Below are 6,720 nucleotides of genomic sequence, written 5' to 3'. Positions count from 1 at the left end.
GCGGGGGGCGCGGGAGGGGCCGGGATTCCCTGACTGGCCCCGCCCCGGGGGCCTGCTGCAGCTTACCCGGCTGAAGCGGGCACTGCGTCTCTGGCTTCTCGTGGTGATGGCATGGGAATGGCACGATCCCTCACCTTCCCCCCACCACCATGTTTTTTGTTGTTTTCATTGGTGGTGGTGGTACTGGGATTAGAACTCAGGGCCTCCAGCTGAAGCAAGTGCCATTTGAAACACCCTTTACCCCCCCCCACTCCCCTCTAACCCGTCACTCATTTTTACATTATTTTCAAAATTTAATTTATTTTTATTGTATTTTTTAATTTACTTTTTAATGTTTATTTTGGGGGGGGTGCGGTGCGGGTACCTGGGGGCTTGAACTCAGGGCCTTGCACTCTGGCTTCCAGGCCTTTTCTGCTCAAGGATGGCATTCTACCATGTAAGCCACACCTCCACTTCTGTTATTTTATTTTATTTTTGCTGGCTATAAGCTAGATCTAAAATACAATCAATCATGCATGATAACTATACAGGTTCAATGCATTTACACACAAACAAGCTGACTAAGGAGTGTGTGTAGGGGTAGGAGGGATGGATGAGAATGTTGAAAGGGGTGACGTTAATCAAGATGCACTGTACTGATTAGCTGCTTTGTTGAATGGCAACTCCTTTGTACAGCTACTTAAAACTAGTTAAAAAAAAATTTTTTTAAAATAGTGAGCAGGAGGTTGGGAATGTGGCTTCCTGGTAGAGTAGTTGTCTAGCATGCATGAAGCCCTGGGTTCATTTCCTCAGTACCATATAAACAGAAAAAGCTGGAAGTGGCACTGTGGCTCAAGTGGTAGAGAACTAGCCTTGAGCACAGAAAGGCTCAGGGACAGTGCCTAGGCCCTGAGTTCAAGCCCCAGGGTTGGAAAAAAAAAAAAAAAGCCAGTTGCCAGTGGCTCATGACTGTAATCCTAGCAACTCAGGAGGCTGAGATCTGAGGACTCAGGTTCAGAGGTAGCCAGGGCAGGAAAGTCCCTGAAACTCTTATCTCTTATCTGCAGTTAATCACAGAAAAAGCTGAAACTGGCACTGTGACTCAGTTGGTAGAGTGCTAGCCTTGAGCATAAAGAAGCTCCGGGACAATGTCCAGGCCTAGAATTCAAGGCCTAGGACCAGCATAAATCCATAGATACACACACACACACACACACACACATACATACACACATATATACATAAATGGAGGATATACTTAAGGAAAGAACCCAAAGGCATGAATCCTCTGAACAACTAATGAATACTAGGAAGTGAAAACATATTTGGGGGGAGGGGGGAAGGCAGGCAAAGAAGAGGGCACAAGAATGGAGGAAGGAAGGATGGGCAAATGTCATTATCTTCAGTGCACATTAAAGTAAAAGATCAACTATGGGGCTGGGAATGTAGCTCAGTGGTAGAGTACTTGCCTCTCATACATGAGGCCCTGGGTTCGATTCCTCAGTACCACATAAACAGAGAAAGTTGGAATCGGTGCTGTTTGCTCAAGTGGTAGAGTGCTAGCCTTGAGCTGAAGAGCTGAGGGGCAGCACCCAGGCCCAGAGTTCAAGATCCAGTACAGAAAAAAAACAAACCAACTATGTAACTTTAAGGTAGGAAGCAGAGGGGGAAAATGAGGAAGAAGGACCAATAAACATTGTACTCATAACTAAGGGAATTAGCCGGGTGCCAGTGGCTCACACCTGTAATCCTAGTTACTCAGGAGGCTGCGATCTGAGGATCAGGGTTCAAAGCCAGCCAGGACAGCAAAGTCCATGAGACTCTTATCTCCAATAAACCACTAGAAAACTGGAAGTGGGGGCTGGGTAGGTGGCTCAGTGGTAGAGTGCTTGCCTTGCATGCCTGAGGCCCTGGGTTCGATTCCTTTGCACCACATGAGCAAAAAGAAAAAAGCCAGAAGTGGCACTGTGGCTCAAGTGGTAGAGCAGCGCTAGCTTTGATCTGAAGAGCTGAGGGACAGCGCCCAAGCCCAGAGTTCAGGCCCCACAACTGGACACCCCCCAAAAAATAGAAAACCAGAAGTGGTGCTGTGGTTCAAGCGGTAGAGCGCTCGCCTTGAGCTGAAGAGCGCAGGGACAGCACCCAGGCCCAGAGTTCAAGCCCCACGACTGACAAAAAAAAATAACTAAGGGAATTTTAAGCTCTATATATAACAGCTTAATAATAAATAAAATAAATAGATAAAAGAGTTTCATGGACTTTTCTGTTCCATCTGGCTTCAAACCATACTTCTTGGATTTTAGCCTCTTGGTTTGCTAGTATTACAGGTGTGAGCCACAAACTACCAGTACCTATACCTCACTCCTTTTAAAAAGTAAATGAGGGCTGGGTGGGTGACTCAGTGGTAGAACGCTTGTCTTGCATGCATGAGGCCCTGGGTTCGATTCCTCAGCACCACATAAGCAGAAAAAGAAAGCCAGAAGTGGCGCTGTGGCTCAAGTAGTAGAGCACTAGCCTTGAGCTGAAGAGCTGAGGGGCGGCGCCCAGGCCCAGAGTTCAGGCCCACGACTGGACTCTTCCCCCCCCCCAAAAAAAATATAAAAAGTAAATGAGCTGGACATCAGTGGCTCACACCTATAATCCCAGCTTCTCAGGAGGCTGAGATCTGAGGATCATGGTTCGAAGCCAGCACAGGCAGAAAAGTCCCTGTGAGACTTTTTATTTCCAATTAACCACTCAAAGATCAAGTGGTGCTGTGGCTCAAGTAGTAGAGTGCTATAGCCTTGAGCATCAAGAGGACAGGGCCCATGCCTGAGTTCAAGCCCAACAACAACAACAAACAAACAAGTAGCTGGGAGTTGGTGGCTCACACCTATAATCATAGGCTCCTCTGGTGGCTGAGATCTGAGGCTGGTTCAAAGCCAGCCCAGGCAGAGAAGCTGTAAGACTCTTACCTCCAATTAAGCACCAAACGGCCAGAAATGGAGCTGTGGTCCAAATGGTAAAGCATTAGCTTTAAACACAAAAGTTCAGGAACAGCACCTAGGTCCTGACTTCAAGCTCCAGGACCAGTATAACAACAACAACAACAAAGACTTTGAAATTAAATTCAAAACATCCTGTTACTCTACTCCTTAGATGTGGAAATTGGGATGCAGGAAATCCTAAATGTTAGTAGTAAAAGAGGCAGATTTTGTAGTATTTGTCCAACTACATGTAGCAATATACTTACCAAGACCTACAGGTAAAGGGGTAATGTGGTGGGGGGGGTGGGGGGGCACGCATAGCACTGGAGCTGGAACTTGGGAATTCTTTTTTTCTCTCTCTCTACCTTTTCCACTCAAGACTGGTGCTCTACTACTTGAGTCACACCTTTCCTTCTGGCTTTTTGTTGCTAAATTGAAGATAAGAATCTCAGTTTCGCCGGGTGCTGGTGGCTCACGCTTGTATCCTAGCTACTCAGGAGGCTGAGATCTGAGGATCCCGGTTCAAAGCTAGCCCGGGCAGGAAAGACCGTGAGACTCCTGTCTCCAATAAACCACCAGAAAACCGGAAGTGGCGCTGTAGCTCAAGTGGTAGAGTGCTCGCCTTGAACTGAAGAGCTGAGGGACAGCGCCCAGGCCCAGAGTTCAAGCCCCACGACCGACAAAAAAAAAGAATCTCAGTTTTGCCAGCACTGGTGGCTCATGCCTATAATCCTAGCTATTCAGGAGGCTGAGATCTGAGGATCACGGTTCAAAGCCAGCCCCAGCAGGAAAGTCTGTGAGACTTTTATCTTCAATAAACCACTAGAAAACTGGAAGTGGTGCTGTGGCTCAGGTGATAGAGCACTTGCCTTGAGCTGAAGAGCTAAGGGACAGTGCCCAAGACCAGAGTTCAAGCCCCAAGACTAAAAAAAAAAAAAAAAAATCTCAGTCTTGGGGCTGGGAAGTTGGCTCCGTGGTAGAGTGCTTGCCTTGTATGCATGAGGCCCTGAGTTCAATTCCTCAGCACCACATAACCAGAAAAAAAACGGAAATGGCATTGTGGCTAGCCTTGAGCTGAAGAGCTGAGGGACAACACCCAGACCTAGAGTTCAGGCCCCACAACCAACAACAAAATAAAAAGAATCTCAGTCTTGGCTGGGAATGTGGCTCAGTGGTAGAGTGCCTGCCTAGCATACATGAAGTTCTGGGTTCAATTCCTCAGTACCACATAAACAGAAAAGGTTGGAAGTGGTGCTGTGGCTCAAGTGATAGACTGCCAGCCTTGAGCACAGAGAGGCTCTCAGGGATAGTGCCAAGGCCCCAAGTTCAAACCCCAGGACCAGCAAAAAAAAAAAAAAATGCACATTGCCACTTGAGCCACAGTGCCACTTCCTGTTTTCTGGTGGTTAACTGGAGATAAGAATGTCACGGACTTTCCTGGCTGGGCTGGCTTTGAACCACGATTCTTAGGTCTCAGCCTAAGTAGCTAGGATTACAGGTATAAGCCACCAGTGCCCAGCTTCACTCCCAGTTTTCTGCTGGTTAATTAGAGATAAGAGTCTCAGGGACTTTCGTGCCTGGAATGGCTTTGAATGGTGATTCTCAGCTCTCAGCATCTTCACAACTAGGGTAACAGGTGTGAGTTACCATTACTCAGCCATTTTCTCTTCTTTTTGGCAACCCCCACACACACAACATTTTCCCCCCAACCAGGTCTGGGACTTGAACTCAGGGCCTGTGCACTATCCCTGAGCTTCTTTGGCTCAAAGCTAGTACTCTACCACTTGAGCTTTTTCTGTTTCTGTGGTACTGAGGAGTCAAACCCAGGACTTCATGCATGCTAGGCAAGCACTCTACCACTAAGCCACATTCACAGGCCCTCTGCAACATTTTCAAGGGTGACTCTTAGCCAGAGCAGAATCTACCAGGAATGAGGAAGTTTTGTTTTGTTTCTTCTGCCAGGGGCCATTTGTGTATTTATAACATCATTATGGGCCATATAGGCATATGGCAAGAATAAGAGAAACATAGGAGTCCATACCATCATGTACCAAATGATTTCTTGGGCCTTATACAGCTGCAACCCAGATGTTCATCATCTCTGAAAGTCTGCGTCAGCCTTCACTCCCAAGCTCAGAAGGAGACTGAGTCTAATTAATTTTCTGTCAAATGGAACAACTCGGGAGTATATTAAAAAATCCTCAGCTAGGTGCCAGTGTGTCATGCCTCTAATCTTGGCTCCTCAGGAGTATGAGAATTGTGATTAAGAAGCTAGATAGGCAGAAAAATCTATGAGACTCTTCACAATTAACCAGCAAAAATCTGTTCAGTAGAGCTGTGGCTCAAGTGGTAGAATGACAGACAGCCTTGAGCAGAAAAAGCTAAGTGAAAGTGTGAAGACTTGAGTTCAACCCCAGTACTGGCACACACACACACATACCCCTCACATTGTTTCATGAGGAAGAGATGAGGATGGAGCTCTAATTGGGGAAACTGGGGCTCAAAGGTATCCTGTTATTTGCTGGTATTTGGTCTTGTTTACAGCTTTCTCCTCACCCTTACGGTCCCTGCTTAAGCTCAAGAAAATTTCCAACCACTCTTTTTTTTTGGGGGGGGGGTCCGGTTGTGGGGCCTGAACTCTGGGCCTGGGCACTGTCCCTCAGCTCTTCAGCTCAAGGCTAGCACTCTACCACTTGAGCCACAGCGCCACTTCCAGCTTTTTTCTTTTTGCTTATGTGGTGCTGAGGAATCGAACCCAGGGCCTCAAGCATGCGAAGCAAGCACTCTACCACTGAGCCACCTTCCCAGCCCCCTAACCACTCTTAAGGTTAGGCAAAAAGTAAAACAAGGCAACCTTGCCTTCTTTGTATGTTTATTCTTTTTTTTTTTTTCCAGAGCTGAGGACCGAACTCAGGGCCTTGCCTTAGCCAGGCAGGTGCTCTTCCGCTGAGCTAAACCCCCAGCCCCTGTTTATTCTTTATCTCTGTTAAAACCCATCCACACCATTTAGCCAGGGAGCTGCCTCCCTCTCCCAAACCCACTCCTCTGTTCCCCTTGCAGACCCATTTCCCTCTCCCCCAAACATTCTCAACTTGGCTTCTCCCAACCCTCCCCTCACTTCCCAGACCCTGCTGCTTGGCGTGGAGTCCTCCACTGAAGGAATGTTTAGATCCTCCCCTTCTCTGCCTCAGCCACTTGACATGCCTACTTCTTCATGTCTAGAGTCTGGGGGACAGTAGTGGGTGCCTGGAGTAATGTTTGTTGAATGACTATGGGCACATTAATTCACACTAAAGTGTAAATATGAAAGCCACCGGCCTAGGCAACAGCAGTCCTATTATTATAGCAGTGTAACACAGGTAGTGCATTACATCTCCTACGGGCATTTGTCGTATGTAGCCTTCCATCTGTGGGCCCTGAGACTTAAAAGAGTGCTCACAGCCCCTTGCTGCCCCGCGTTACTGAGGCAGGATTGAGACCCGGCATGGCTCAGAGGCTGGCAGCACCTGCACCGACCCCACTCCGCAGCGGCCGCAGGTGCCGGGGATCCGGGCGTGCCCGGCTGCGGGGACCCCGCTTTCAGCCACTTGAGGGTACAGTCGAAGGCTTCCATTTACTCTGGAACCGAGCCGCCCGCCAACGGGATCTTAGGGCTCAGGATTTCTCGGAGCACGGGTGAGGAAGGTCAAGGGGGACAAGAGTAGAAGTCGAGGTCAAAGGGGCGGCCTGGGGGGGTCCGGCCCGGCGATGCCCGGCCCGCGCGCGGAGCGGGGCG

This window comes from Dipodomys ordii, unplaced genomic scaffold (genome assembly GCF_000151885.1).
Source record: "Dipodomys ordii isolate 6190 unplaced genomic scaffold, Dord_2.0 Scaffold143, whole genome shotgun sequence".
Classification (NCBI taxonomy): domain Eukaryota; kingdom Metazoa; phylum Chordata; class Mammalia; order Rodentia; family Heteromyidae; genus Dipodomys; species Dipodomys ordii.
The sequence above is the reverse complement of the archived record's forward strand: the minus strand, read 5'-3'. Positions refer to the sequence as shown.